Consider the following 14,145-nt stretch of genomic DNA (forward strand, 5'->3'; position numbering starts at 1 on the left):
CATCAGGAACTGGCGCTAGACAGTGGACTGAATGTCTGTCCCTCTGTCTTCCCCCCCCAGAAGGCAGGCAGTTCATCTGACTCCCTGACTGCTGTGTGCCTGCTGGGAGCAGTGGTAGGCCCTCAATGAGTACATGTGGACTGCAGGGACAGCGAGCTGTGAAACAGCAAAGCGCTCAGCACTCAGGGAGCAAAGATTCATTCTGATTTGTGTCTCCCAAGAGGTGGGGGTGTGGTTGTTTCTGGGCCTCAGTGTCCTTATCTGGAAAATGGGATGATTATAATGAAACTTCCAATGAGCCCTGCCCATGAACGGCCAGGGCTGGTGTCCAGCTAGGGCAGGTGCCCTCTGATCTGTCAACCTCGTGTTTGGAGGGTTTTTTTTTTTTTCTAGCTGAGCTCTGCTTGCCCCTGACTGAGCAGTACCAACTATCCTCAAAGAAGGGAAGGTAGAACTCAGCCCACAGACTTCCTTTGGCTTTTGCAAAAACAACAAAACCAAAAATACTACAAACCACACCGTGTAACTACGCAACCATCCAGAGTGGTGCTGAGTGAGACTGAGTCCTGCCTGCCGGGCTCCTCTGTGGCTGAGGCAGAATGTGAGGCACACAGCACACGACGAGGCACCTGGGCCCTGCTGTGGGGTCCTAGGGGTCTGGTTCCTAGAGATCCTGGGGCCTCGGAGCAACCCTCCTGGGAGAATGGACCCAGGGCCCTGCTGGCCACAGTGAGCTCGATCCTGAACCCAGGTGCGCTGAAGCTCCGGGTTTGTCCCGGCCACGGCACCCACTGGGAATGGGGATGTTTTTCTCAAATGCCACCACCCTTCTGAATTTCTGGACCCAGGGGCCCTCTCCTTTCAACCCAGGAATCTGTGTGAGTACCATCAAAACAGAAAACAAAGTCGCAGGTCTCCCCTTTTTAAGGCAAAGAAAGCAAGGCAATTTAGAGCACAGGTTCTGGAGTGAAAGAGAGCTGGGTTCGAATCCCAGCTCTGCCACTTACCGGCTGTGTGACCTCAGTGGAGTCTCTTAACCTCTCTGAACCTCAGTTTCTTCATCTGAAAAACAGAAGAAAACACTCAGGAGACTTAGCATGGGGAGAGGGCGTGAGGATTGGTGAGACAGTTTCTGTCCCTACTTGGCTCAGATATACACAGTAAATGTTAAGTGCTCATGTGAAGCCTCTGAGCCCTTTCAAGCCACTCAGTGTGGGGAGAGAAGAGAGTCACCTAAAGAGCACTGGATGGGAGCCAGGGGACCTACGTGCAGAAGCTTCCTGTCCCAAACTGCAAACAGAAAGCTCTGAACTGCATGATCTCTAAGACCACTTCCTGTTGTAAAAATGCTAAATTTGGAGAGCCTGCCCCAGAGAGTTTTAATCAACATGCAAAACACCGAAATGGGGGAAGAATGAGGCAAAGAGGGCCAGGACAAAGGGCTCTTGCTCAAACCCTGAAGGAGAGGATGGGTGGGGTAGACAGAAAGTGAGAGGATGGCACATCCTTTTTCTGGGACCTGCTGTGTGCCTGGCACTGGGTTAAGGCCTTTCACATACATTATTTAGCCTCATGACAGTCCCTTGGGGTAGCTCCAGCCTCGCCATCACACACAGAAGGAGACCGAAGCTCGGAGGTCGAGCAGCTCGGCGTACTAAGGGGAGCAAGGGCAGAATGGGGACTGGAATCCAGGTCTGCAGGTCAAAGGCTGTTCTCACCCACCCCCATCCCCAAGGAAGCGTGTGCACTCGCAACAGGGCTGGGGGCAGGTCACAGATCTCACTGGGCAGGGGCGGGAGGTAGTTCTGAGTCTGGCATATTCTTCTAACTGGCAGGAAACAGACAGCTAGGCATTTTGCGAAGGAACAGAGAGACGTGAATCTAAGACTCAAGATCAGAGAAGTGGTGTTGTCATTGTTGTAATGTTTTTCCTAAATCTTGAATGAGAAGAGGGTGCTCAGTCGAGGGCAATAACAAATGATAATCATGCTCTACCCACAGCTGGCAGCAGCTTTGGTCACAGCTGCTTTTGCTCCTGTCACCTGTAATGCACTTTTCCACCAGGGACAGGGATAAAAAGAACTTTCTGAGCTGTTAAGACCGCCTGGGCCTCATTCTCACCCTCTCCCCATGCCCCATCAATAATGGATGAGTCTGAGGCCCTCAGACGTTAATATCACACCAAGAGGCCCACGGGGGCCAGAAGGAGGGAGGAGGTGCCTAGGGTGGGTTTGCCCTGCCTCTGACTCTCTAAAGAAACAACTCGAAAGGGACATTTTTAGTATAATTACAAGTAAGTACTTTTCAGAACAAGCAACACCTGCTCTTTGCGTCCTTTTCCCCAACACTGCAGGGAAGGTTACAGGGAGGAGACGCAGCTTAACATAACTAATGTCACTGGGTCTGAGGGCAGTGATGAGGGTGGGGGGCTATGAAGCGAGACAGCCTGGGTCCAATTCTCAGCCCTGTCATTCACTGGCTGTACATCCTGCCAGGAGTCACTTAACCTCACTGTGCCTCAGTTTCCTCGTCTGTAAAGAAAAAGAATAGTAGTCCCCACCTCCTAGGGTTGCCAAGAAGATTAAGAGGATCAATGAATATGAAGTGCGTAAAGCACGCCTGGCCTCTCAGCCATGCTCCCTGAGGGCTGAGCTATCATCTTCTTCATCATCATCATCACCTTCTACTCTGGGTCAGATGCTGTACATCTCACAGGAGGTATCTTTGTTCCTGTTTACCTGATGAGGAAGTTGAGACTGAGAAGGTCAAAAATGCACTGAATTAGTCATCATACAAATAATGAATTAGCAGTGAGCTGGGAGGGCACCAAGAGCTTTCACCTGGTGCTCTCCTTCCCAACACTGCTGGGCTGAGCCACACCAGGCAAGGGGACTTGGACAGGCTTCGCTGTCCCCACGGCCTTTAATCTGTCTCTCCTCGGCTAACAGAGCTCTCTAATAAACAAACAGCCTCAGACATCGTTCTTTCTAAGCAAGGTCAGATGTGGGAAAGGTAACATGAGCGAGGATAGAAAAATCAACACAGGGTTTTTCAGTGTTGCCATGGAATCCCAAGAGTTCACCCCAAGCCTAGGTCGTTCTGTGTCTGTGGGTGGCTACTCAAGAGCAGGAAAACACTCAGGCTCCTAGTCATAACCAGAAACTGCCCCAGACACAGGCAGCTAGAGTAAGTTCTCCTATGCCCGTCCAGCCCAGCCCTATCCAGCAGGGTCATTAGGTGCTCTCTTGAGGTGGGGAGCAGTAGCTGTGGGAGAGGGTTTGGAGAAGTACTGTCAATTTGGAATCTATAAGAACATTTATGTAAAAGAACAATCTCTCTGGCCGGGTGCAGTGGTTCAGCCTGTAATCCCAGCACTTTAGAAGGTCGAGGTGGGCGGATCACTTGAGGTCAGGAGTTCAAAGACCAGCTTGGCCAACATGGTGAAACCCTGTCTCAACTAAAAATACAAAAATGAGCCAGGTGTGGTGGCAGGCGTCTGTAATCCCAGCTACTCAGGAGGCTGAGGCAGGAGAATCGCTTGAACCCAGGAGGTGGAGGTTGCAGTGAGCCGAGATTGTGCCACTGTGCTCCAACCTGGGTGACAAGAGTGAAACTCCGTCTCAAAACAAACAAACAAACAAACAACAACAACAACCAAAAATCTCTAGGACTTTGGCTCTGAGCACTACCCAATACTTAGGAATAGCCACAGAAGGCCATGGGGAAATGAAATCTGCTGAGATGTTGTGGGCAGAACAAGCCTTGTCTTAATGAGGTGCATCCTGGCTGGCAGAAGATGGTGGCTTGGCCAAAGTCTCCAAGCAGGTCAGCAACACAGCAGGGAGTGCAGCCCAGGGCACCTCAAACCCTGCGTGCCTTCTGTCAACTGCCTCAGGATTCACCGGGGGACTCAAGCATCCATTTCCTGGTCACCTCATTTATGCCAGGAATTGGGAGAGGTTGCCAAAGGACAAAGAAAGCAAATGAGGCATTATCAGTGCAGGGAATAGCCAATCATGATAATGTGGGGCCTGCTATCCCTGGGGTACTAAGAGCAGCTTAGCTCTTATTCAGTGCTTGCCTGTAGGCCAGACACTGTCCTAACCCATTTAAATCATCACAAGAGCCCGGCAGAATTGGCCCTTGCTATGGACTGAACCGTCCCCCACACCCCCACCAAATTCATATGTTGATGCCTTAACCCTCAAGATGACTGTATTTGGAGATAAGGCCTTTAGGAAGGTAATAAGGTTAAATGAGGTCATAATGGTGGGGCCCTAATCTGCTAGAATTGATGTCCTTATAAAAAAAAAAAAGAGGTGCCAGAAAGCACTCTCACCATATGCACATAAGAAAGCCATGTGAGGACAAATTAGAAGGCTGCCATTTGCAAGCCAGAAAGAGAGCCCTCATCAGAAACCAACCCTGATGACACCTTGATCTTGGGCTTCCAGCTTCTAGATCTGTGAGAAAATAAATTTCTGTCGTTTAAGCTACCGAGTTTGTGATATTTTGTTATGGTAGTTCTTGCAAATTAATGCAGGACTATAATTATCATCCCCATTTTGCAGTTGAGGAAGCTGAGGCACAGTGTGGTCAAGCACTTTGCTGAAGGCCATATGACTACAACTATTAAGTGACAGAGATAGGAGTCAGACCCAGGCATCTGTCTGCAGAGCCCAGTGTGGCCGACTGCATTATGCAACTATTTATTCCCCTTCTAGCAGCCTCCACCTCTCACTGTGGGAGGACAGACAGTATACCTCCCTGCTCCACTGACATTGGGCTTGGCCATGTCACTTGCTTTGGTTGACAGAGTGTGTGCAGTTCTGGTATGTGCCATCTCTGAGCAGAAAGCTGAAATCTGACTATGTAGTTCTTTCAGTTCTGGTTAGAGGACAGCATGTCCTGGTTAGCGACTACCTTCACCCTGGACCTTAAACTGAGAAAATTCACAGAGCATTGCTGAGCCACAGCTGACCTGCAGGTTACCCACAGCATTTTCACTTGTAACGAACAAGAAATAAACATCTGTTGCAAGTCACTGAGCTTGGAAGATTTTGTTATGCAGCAAAGCTGACAAACACAGAGTTCCTTTTGCAAGTATTCTAACTCCCCCCAACAAACGTTTGATTTGTAAGAACTGAGTAGATAGTCAGGAGATCTGACTTCCACTCAGGCTCTGCCATTTTGCAGCTCAGTGGCCATGGATAAGCCATTTCATCTCTGAACTTTAGTTTTCTCATCTGCAAAACAGGGATAATAAGCATCCTTACATTCGGGGGCTGTTGTAAGGATTCAGTGCCTGTAACAATTAGGATCCACTGTCTGCTCCCCCTCCGCCCCATCTCCGCCACCCCTCCTTGAAGGCCCTCCCTCCTTCCTTTCCTTCCTCCCTCCGTCCAGCCCCCCACTTCCTGGCTGCCTTAAGAAACTCCACCCTAGCTGGGCCAATTGTTCTTTGATCAATTGTTTTTCCTTATCTGTGTCTAACCTGCATGGACTCTTCTGCCTGGCTTTTACAAATGGCAAGTATGTCGCAGCTCCACCCTAGGCCTTATCGTTAACAAGGACTTTCCTGAATATCTCCAGATGTAGAGAAAGCAGGTACATGTCAAGTATATGGAACTACATGGCATTTCCTAAAAATAACTGAACGAGAGTGGAGAAAAAAACATGCACTGCCCACCTTGAAAGGCAGCGATGGCGGCACTGTGAATTATGTTTACGACGAGGTGATGCATTAGGGCTGAAGATAGAGGAGTCTGGATTAGAATCAAGTGCTGCTCTTTCAGCACAGCCTTACAGTAGGTGCTCCCTCAGCCAGGCAGTGTGGGATGTCTACACTGTACATGGAGAGGAGGGGAGGCTGGTCCTGCTCAGGGAGGTGGCAGGAAGTAGGCTGGGAGGAGCAGAACTTCATTGGGTTCCTGTGAAGTGAAGGCTGGGCTTTCCCAGCCTGGAGGATCACTGAAGCCCAGAATGGAAGGTGGGGAGGGAGGGCATCTGGAGAGTCTGACTCCTCTCCCCCTCCTCCAGTCCTGCATCATAGATGAGAAACTAAGGACTGGAAAAGGGCAGTGCCTTCCCCAAGGTCATGGAGCCAGCCAGCCTCAGAACTTGGACTAGAACCCAGTCTCCTGAGACCTGCTCAGTCATCATTCCATCGCCCGGCCTCCTGCTCAGTTAGAAGGAAATGAGATTCATCCCTTTTGCTGGCTTGGAAGGCAAATGTCAAGTTTCTCTACTCTTGTGGGTGGATTTACCAAAACTCAATCCAATCCAATCAGCTTTTCTTTGAGTCATTTCAAAACATCTCCCATTTCTGGGAAAGAATCAAGCCCATTCACCCACTGCCTGGGGCCTGGAACTGAAAGTGGGTAGTGAAGTGGGAAGTCAATCCCAGGCATAAAATAATAGCTGCTTGTTTCTGGTTTGGTTTTTTGAGTCCTTATTTGTTAGTTTGTTTTTCCCCCAAGTCCTGAGATAGGCCATGTTGGGGGAGAGTGGCTACAGGAAGGTACAGGCTCTGCCCTCGAGAGCTTCCACTGAAGAGTATGAGATAGGACCTTCTATGGTCGAGAAGAGACAGGGGAGTTCAGCATAGGTTGGGCTGGGCAGGGAAGGCTTCGGAGAGGAGGTCAGACTGGCAACTCTTCTGGAAAATGGGAAGAAGATGACAAGGCAGAAGAGAAAAGGAATTCTAGTCTTGGAGGGTAAAGTTTTGAAAAGGAGTGAGGAGGACAAACATTCCAGATTTATGTTTTCTCGGGGGAACTAGGGGGAAGTAGAAAGAGTTGGTAATGGGGAGGAGAATCCACGATCTCGAAGTTCAGGAAGTTGGGTGAGAGTGAGCCTCAGTTTCTTCATCTGCTAAACAGAAAAGACGGGCTAACTCTGCAGACACCTGGGGGTGGTCAATGATGTAGTACATGTGAAACATCCCAGAACAGGCACTGCAGACAATTTGGAGTTGCGGTATCCAATGCAGGATCCATGGTTGACAGACAATTCTTCATGGGTCTCTTGCACTTCTGTGTGTCTTGCAAGCAGAAGCACTGACAGCCTTCTTTTCTGAACTACCTTTTTAAGGAGGCACAGAGCCTGGAACATAGAGATAGTGTCTCCTTCCAGAGCAGGGCTCAGGTGTGCTTACTCTCCAGTATCATAAAGATAATGCCTCCCTCCAAGAGAGAAGTTGAGTAGGTTCACTTGCAGCCCATTATAATAAAAGATTGTGGTTCCTCACCTATGAAGCAAGCCCGTGGGTCTTGGGGTACAAGTAGAAATGATGCAAACATGAAACTTGGGCTGCCTGCCGTGCTGGAGTCAAGTCTTTTGGCTCTGATCCAGGAAGCTGCTATCTTTTGTTAGCATCTGCCAACGAGCTAATTTGTTGGCTTGCAAATAGGGTGATATCTCAGGTCTGTCACAGTTCTTTATATCTACTAGCCTCACGTGGCTATTTCTTTTCTTTCTTTTCTTTTTTTTTTTTTTTTTGAGACGAAGTTTCACTCTTGTCACCCAGGGTGGAGTGCGGTGGTGCAATCTTGGCTCACTGCAATCTCCACCTCCTGGGTTCAAGCGATTCTCCTGCCTCAGTCTCCCGAGTAGCTGGGATTACAGGTGTGCGCCACCATGCCTGGCTAATTTTTGTATTTTTAGTGGAGACAGGGTTTCACTATATTGGCCAGGCTAGTCTCGAATTCCTGACCCCACAATCCACCCACCTCGGCCTCCCAAAGTGCTGGAATTACAGGTGTGAGCCACCGCACTCACCTGCTATTTCTAATTAAACTTATATTTTAAATTTAAAATACAAGTCCTCAGTTGCACTCATTAATTAACTAATTAATGCCACTAATTAAATTAACTGAATTAAAATAGAATAAAATTTAAAGAACAGTTCCTCAGTTGCACCAGCTCAATTTCAAGTGCTTAACAGTCTCATGTGGCTAGCAGCTACTGACCTGGGCAGTACCGACATAGAGCATTTCCATCATCAGGAAAGTTCTATTGGAGAGTGCTGACCGAGAAGCAGAGAGCACAGGGTCTTGGCCAGACTGACTTGCATTAACCCTTGTTCTATTCCTCACTGGCTTTGAGACTTTGAATAGGTTATTATACCTCACTGAGTTCCAATTTTTCATCTGTAAGATGAGAACAACAGGACTGACCTGATGGGGTCCTTGTGAGGCTCACACAAGACAACACGTACAAAGCGATCTGCCCAGCTTGGGCATGTGGCAAGGGCTCCCTAAATAAGAGCAAATATTTTTAGGTATTAAGCAAATAAATGGCAGATCTCCTTTGTATTACAGTGGGAGATGGTGATGGGCAACCTTGAAAGATAGGATTGTTTGGAAGAAACTGGGCAAACTGCGGCTGGGCACGGTGGCTCACGCCTGTAATCCCAACACTTTGGGAGGCACAGGTGGGCAGATCACCAGAGGTCAGGAGTTCGAGACCAGCCTGGCCAACATGGTGAAACCCCGTTGCTACTTAAAATACAAAAATTAGCCGGGCGTGGTGGTACGCACCTGTAATCCCAGCTACTCAGGAGGCCGAGGCAGGAGAATTGCTTGAATCTGGGAGGCGGAGGTTGCAGTAAGCTGAGATCGTGCCATTGCACTCCAGCTTGGGGGACAAGAGTGAGACTTTGTCCCAAAAAAAAGAAAAAAAAAGCTGGGCTGGGTGTGGTGGCTCACGCCTGTAATCCCAACACTTTGGGAGGCTGAGGTGGGTGGATCACAAGGTCAGGAGATGGAGACCATCCTGGCTAACACGGTGAAACCCTGTCTCTACTAAAAAATAAATATATAAATAAATAAATAAATAATAAATACAAATAAAAATAAAGAAACTTGGCAAACTGCAGAGGGACCTCCAAACCCAGGCCAACAAGTTAGTCCTTGACCCAGAGACATTTGGGAGCCTCAGAAGATTATAGGCAGCAGGAAGGAAGGACAGAAATCCAAGAATTCCACATAAGAAACGTGTTCTAGACTCTGGAGTCCAGGTAATTTGGTGTTTGAATCAGATGCCGGGTGACAGTAGGGAAGAGAAATGAGTGTGCTACCATGCTGTTGGGGAAAGATGGACATTCTCAACTCCACTACTTATCAGTAGAGGAAACCACAGGATAGGGTTCCTTGACTTCCCTCTTTGCTCTCTGAAGTCCTGCAGTGCCTTCTGGGTCTGCCTGGAGAAAGAGAATGAACAGGAAGGCACAGTCTTGTGATGCATCTTCCCCCCCACCCACGCCCATGGCGATGGTAGGGAAGAGCATAGGCTTTGGCCCAGGAGGGTTGGCTTCGAGTCCTGGCACTGCCATTCCTAGCTGTGAAGGTATTCCCAGGAAGGTATTTCACCTCTGCCAGCCACGGCTTCCACCTTGCAGGCACGGGCATTACCAGGCCCATTTCTCGGGGTTGCTGGGAAAGTTAGATGAGATAATATAGGCCAAGTCTCTTGAAGAGTTCCTGGCACATTGTAGGGACATGAAGAAAAGAAGACGTATTGTTTCTTTCTTCTCCAGGCCAGCCCAAAGGACGAGCAGGAAACCTGAGCAGCATGAAGGGCAGGGGATGGTAATCAAGAACCGCTGGACTTTCCTTAGGTAGCAAATTACGCCCGGTGACCCTCGGAGCCACTTCACCTGGAAAGGCAGGTTTCAGGTTTTCATTTCCTTAGCTGGGGTCAGGCTACCTGGAAGGTGCTGGGTCCCTGCAGAGTAGATGCTGCTGGCACTCTGCCCAGAGGCCTCTTCTGGCTGGGCCACCACCCCTCAGCTGCTGTGACTATTGGCTGCTGACAGCTCACAGCTGTCCCTTGATCCAGAGAACTGCCTCTGGCCACAGAGGAGCTGCCTCCCCTGGGAGGTGCCCACCGTCTCACCCCCCACACCCTAGGCAGCCCACAGACAATGACAGAGGGACATGGGGTTACACAGGGTTGGCCTCCTTTGCCTTTTCCTTCGGTTTCCCCCACTGATGGTAAGTACTAGAGTGGAAAAAAAGGCATCTTTCCCCAACAGCGTGGAGGCACACTCATTTCTCTTCCCTACTGCCACCTGGAGTCTGATTCAAACACCAAACTACCTGGACTCCAGAGTCCAGAACACGTTTCTTATGTGGAATTATCGGATTCCTGTCTTTCCTTTCTGCTGCCTATAATCTTCTGAGGCTCCCAAATGTCCCTGAGTCCCGGCCAAATTTTCAGGTTTGTGGGACAGCCTCATGGTACAGTTTGTGCTCTGGGGTTGGCCGTGGGATCAGGCTGAAGGTTGACTCTAGCTGGGAGCACATCCCTGCTCAGCAGCTCCCCTGCGTAGCCCCGTGTCCCCCACCCTTTCCCTGGAACACTTCCTCTGCAATCTACGTGCACGGAGTCCCAGACTCAGATTCTACAGGCAGGAAACTGAGATCCCTGTTTGAGGCTGATCTCTGCAGCGACTGTAAGGAAGAGACAACCTCAGAAGCAGGGCACTCGCTCAAATTCAGAGACCTTCTTCAAGAGCTGGGAGGATCCTCAATAACCACCGAGTCCAGACTCTTGGCTTTTGTGAGGAACCAGAGCCATTGGTCATTTAGTAAAGACTCGCTGGGTCCCAAGAATGTGCCAGGCTCTCTTTGGGATACTGGAGATACAATGAGGAGTGAAATATATAGTCCCTCTCTGAAAGCTTGTGCATCATACAAAACAGTGCAGATAATGGTAAATGCTTTTGCACAGAACCCCATAAGACTTGGAGGCAAGCAGAAATGACGCAAGTATGAAACTCAAGCTGGCTGCCCGCTGTGCTTTGAGTAATGAAGTCCCTTGTCTCTGATCCAGGAAGCTCCTGTCTTCTGCCAGCATCTGTCAGCAGGCTAATTTGTCAGCTTGCAAATAGGGAGACATCTCAGGCTTGTCACAGTTCTTTACAGTTACTAGCCTCATGTGGCTATTTCCAATTAAAATTAAATTTTAAGTTTAAAATGCAGTTCCTCAGATGCACTCATTAATTAACTAATTAGTGTTCCTAACTAAATTAGCTAATCAATTAAAATAATTAGCTAATTAACTAAAACTGAATGAAATTTAAAGCACAGTTCCTCAGTGTCACCAGACAAATTTCAAGTGCTTAGTAGCCTCATGCAGTGAGCAGCTACTGAACAGGACAGTACAGATATTGAACATTTCCATCACTGGGAAAGTTCTATCGGAGAATACTCGTTGTGCAGTTGAGGCACAGGGTCTAGGGCCAGACAGACGTGGGTTCCACCCTTGTGTTTCACTTGACGGGAGACTCTGAGTTAGCTATGGAGCCTCTCTAAGGTTCGTCTGTAAAATGAGAATAGGACTTCACAAGCCTCCTATGAGGATCACAGGACACCACTGCAAATGACAGGGCGTGGGGCACCAGGGGGACCGTGAGACTGAGCTCCTGAGTGAGCCACTTGCAAACACCATGTGAGGAGAGCGGAGCTCAGGCGGAGGGACATGCCAGTGGGAGATCACAGGGTGGAAAGTAGCTGGTGGTATTCAGCCAGTGTGGGACAGGTGTGCTGAGTAAAAGGGATAATTTTACAAGACGAGGTCAGTGAGGGAAGCAGAGCTGATCATGTCCCTCTGGAGGGCAGTGAATGTAACCCAGCAAAAATTAGTGAAGGAGGACCAGGCACCGTGGCTAACGCCTGTAATCCCAGTCCTTTGGGAGGCCAAGGCGGGTGGATCAACTGAGGTCTGGAGTTCGAGACCAGCCTGGCCAAAATGGTGACACCCCATCTCTACTAAAAATACAAAAAATCAGCTGGGCTTGGTGGCACACACCTGTAATCCCAGCTACTCGGGTGGCTGAGGCAGGAGAATTGCTTGAACCCAGAAGGCAGAGGTTGCAGTGAGCCAAGATCACACCATTGCACTCCAGCCTGGGCAACAAGAGTGAAACTCTGTCTCAAAAAAAAAAAAAAAAAAAAAAAAATAGCAATGGAGAATGGCTCTTCACACTTCTCTCTGGAAACTTCCCCTGGTTTCCCGCTGTCCCTACTGCATCACACACCTGTTTTCAGGGGACTTCCCAGGTTAAGCCTTTCAAAAAATAGATTTCAACAACTGAAGATGAATCCTGGGGAATAAGCCAATTAGTGGCCTTTTGAACACCAGCTCCACTTCCCAAAGTGCTTCTCTGGGCACAATGTGCAGGCAACTATCAGATACGAGGCCAATAAATATACCATCGCCCCTTCACCTCACATCATGTGAAACACAGGCTACTGGAAGCTCGGTGAATACCTGCTGCACATCGTTAGAGAGGAACTGAGGCAGAGTGAGCTTTCAGAGATAGTCTGCACCTATCTGAAGAGAGCGGGCCCACTATGTACATGCCGGGCAATTCTAAACCAGTGCTAAAGCATTTGGACCCTCAGACTTCTCCTCTGTAAAATGGGAATGCAAGTAAAAATGAGAGTGGATTGAAAATTTCAGTTTAAAATGCAGTTTTTCAATTGCATTAATTAACTAATTAGTGCCACTAATTAATTAGCTAATTAATTAAAATAATTAGCTAATAATTAAAATGGAATAAAATTTAAAGCACCGTTCCTCAGTTGCACCAGCCCAATTTCAAGTGGATTTACAAACTCCATGCACTCTGAGCAGTGTCTGGTTTTCTCATCATTACTGACAGTGTCATGTTGCCTGGACCCAGTGGTCCTCCTGTACCCCATGGTGGCCACCATAAGCTGAGAACAGCAGAGACTCGGAGCAAACTCCATCACAGGGGAAGGACAGGGAATGAAGCAGGTGACTGCGGCGGCCAATCTTTGGCTCTTTTTTCCTAAGTCCTCACACTGTATGATTCACGCAAATAACCAGTGACCTTTTCAAATAGGATTTTAAATGATAAACAGAAGTGCTTGTAGCCATAGCAGATAGAGGGCAAAGAAATGAAAACCTCGTCATTTTCCTTCTTTAAATCTCCAGCATTATTATCTAGCGCCTGAATTAAATCCTTGCGATACACTTGCACATTTTGGCAGTAAATACTCATCTTAGGGGTTTTAAAAGATCAACAAACACATTTTAAAAATTCTTGTCCAGCCAGAGCTTGCTAAGGACAGAAAAGCAAGGTTATCTGGGCTTGGGGGCTTTAATTAACAGTGCTTATGGGGAGGTAGATAGGCATTAAATCTGCGGTTCTTGCAAAAGTAGCAAAAGTTAGTGTAATGGAATTGTTCCAGCACATCTAATAACAGAAGGGTGGTTGTATTTATTGAACACCTAGTATGTGACTGGCCCTTGGCCTACAATGGCTAACATTTCCCAGCTATGTAGATGTGCACTGTTTCAGACACTTGATGTGGATTAAGCCATTCAATCTTCCAAACAATCTATTAGTAGGTGACTTATCATCTCTCCATATTTACACAAGCACAAAGAGGTGAAGTCACTTGTTCCAGGGCACACAGCTAGTAGGCAGCAAAGTCAGTCACCCAAACCTAGGTCACCAGGCTCCGGAGTGATGCCAATGTGCCACACCAACAGATACTACCTAAGTTGTCTCACTGCACCTTCACTAGAGAACTTTCGAGTCACATACTATTAGTCAGGGTTCTCTAGAGGGACAGGACTAATAGGATAGATGTATATATAAAGGGGAGTTTATTAAGGAGAAGGCCAGGCACGGTGGCTCATGCCTGTAATCCCAGCACTTTGGGAGGCTGAGGAGGGCAGATCATGAGGTCAAGAGATTGAGATCATTCTGGCCAACGTGGTGAAACCCCATCTCTACTAAAAATACAAAAAATTCGCTGGGCATGGTGGTATGCACCTGTAGTCCCAGCTATTTGGTAGGCTGAGGCAGGAGGATCGCTTGAACCCGGGAGGCAGAGGTTGCAGTGAGCTGAGAATGAGCCACTGCACTACAGCCTGGCAACAGAGCGAGACTCTGTCTCAAAACAAAACAAAACAAAAATATTAAGAAGAATTGACTCACACCATCACAAGGTAAAGTCCCATGATAGGCCGTCTGCAAGTTGAAAACCAAGGAAACCAGTGGTGGATCAGTATGAGACCCAGAACTTCAAAAGGATGGAAGCCAACAGCACAGCCTTCAGTCTGTGGCCAAAGGCCCAAGAGCCCCTGGCAAACCACTGGTGTAAG

General features: G+C 48.3%; 1 protein-coding gene across 2 annotated transcripts in view; it reads right to left on the reverse strand.

The window, feature by feature from the left end:
* The window catches only part of ST3GAL1 (ST3 beta-galactoside alpha-2,3-sialyltransferase 1), a 116,208-nt gene that overhangs the window by 43,382 nt on the left and 58,681 nt on the right, over positions 1–14,145 (reverse strand). For both annotated transcript variants that reach the window (XM_008955450.5, XM_063606917.1), the window contains one exon: positions 1,008–1,062. The gene's annotated coding sequence lies outside the window, so the exon portion shown is untranslated. The remainder of the gene's footprint in view (positions 1–1,007; positions 1,063–14,145) is intronic.

The sequence above is a fragment of the Pan paniscus genome, chromosome 7, assembly GCF_029289425.2.
Source record: "Pan paniscus chromosome 7, NHGRI_mPanPan1-v2.0_pri, whole genome shotgun sequence".
NCBI lineage: Eukaryota > Metazoa > Chordata > Mammalia > Primates > Hominidae > Pan > Pan paniscus.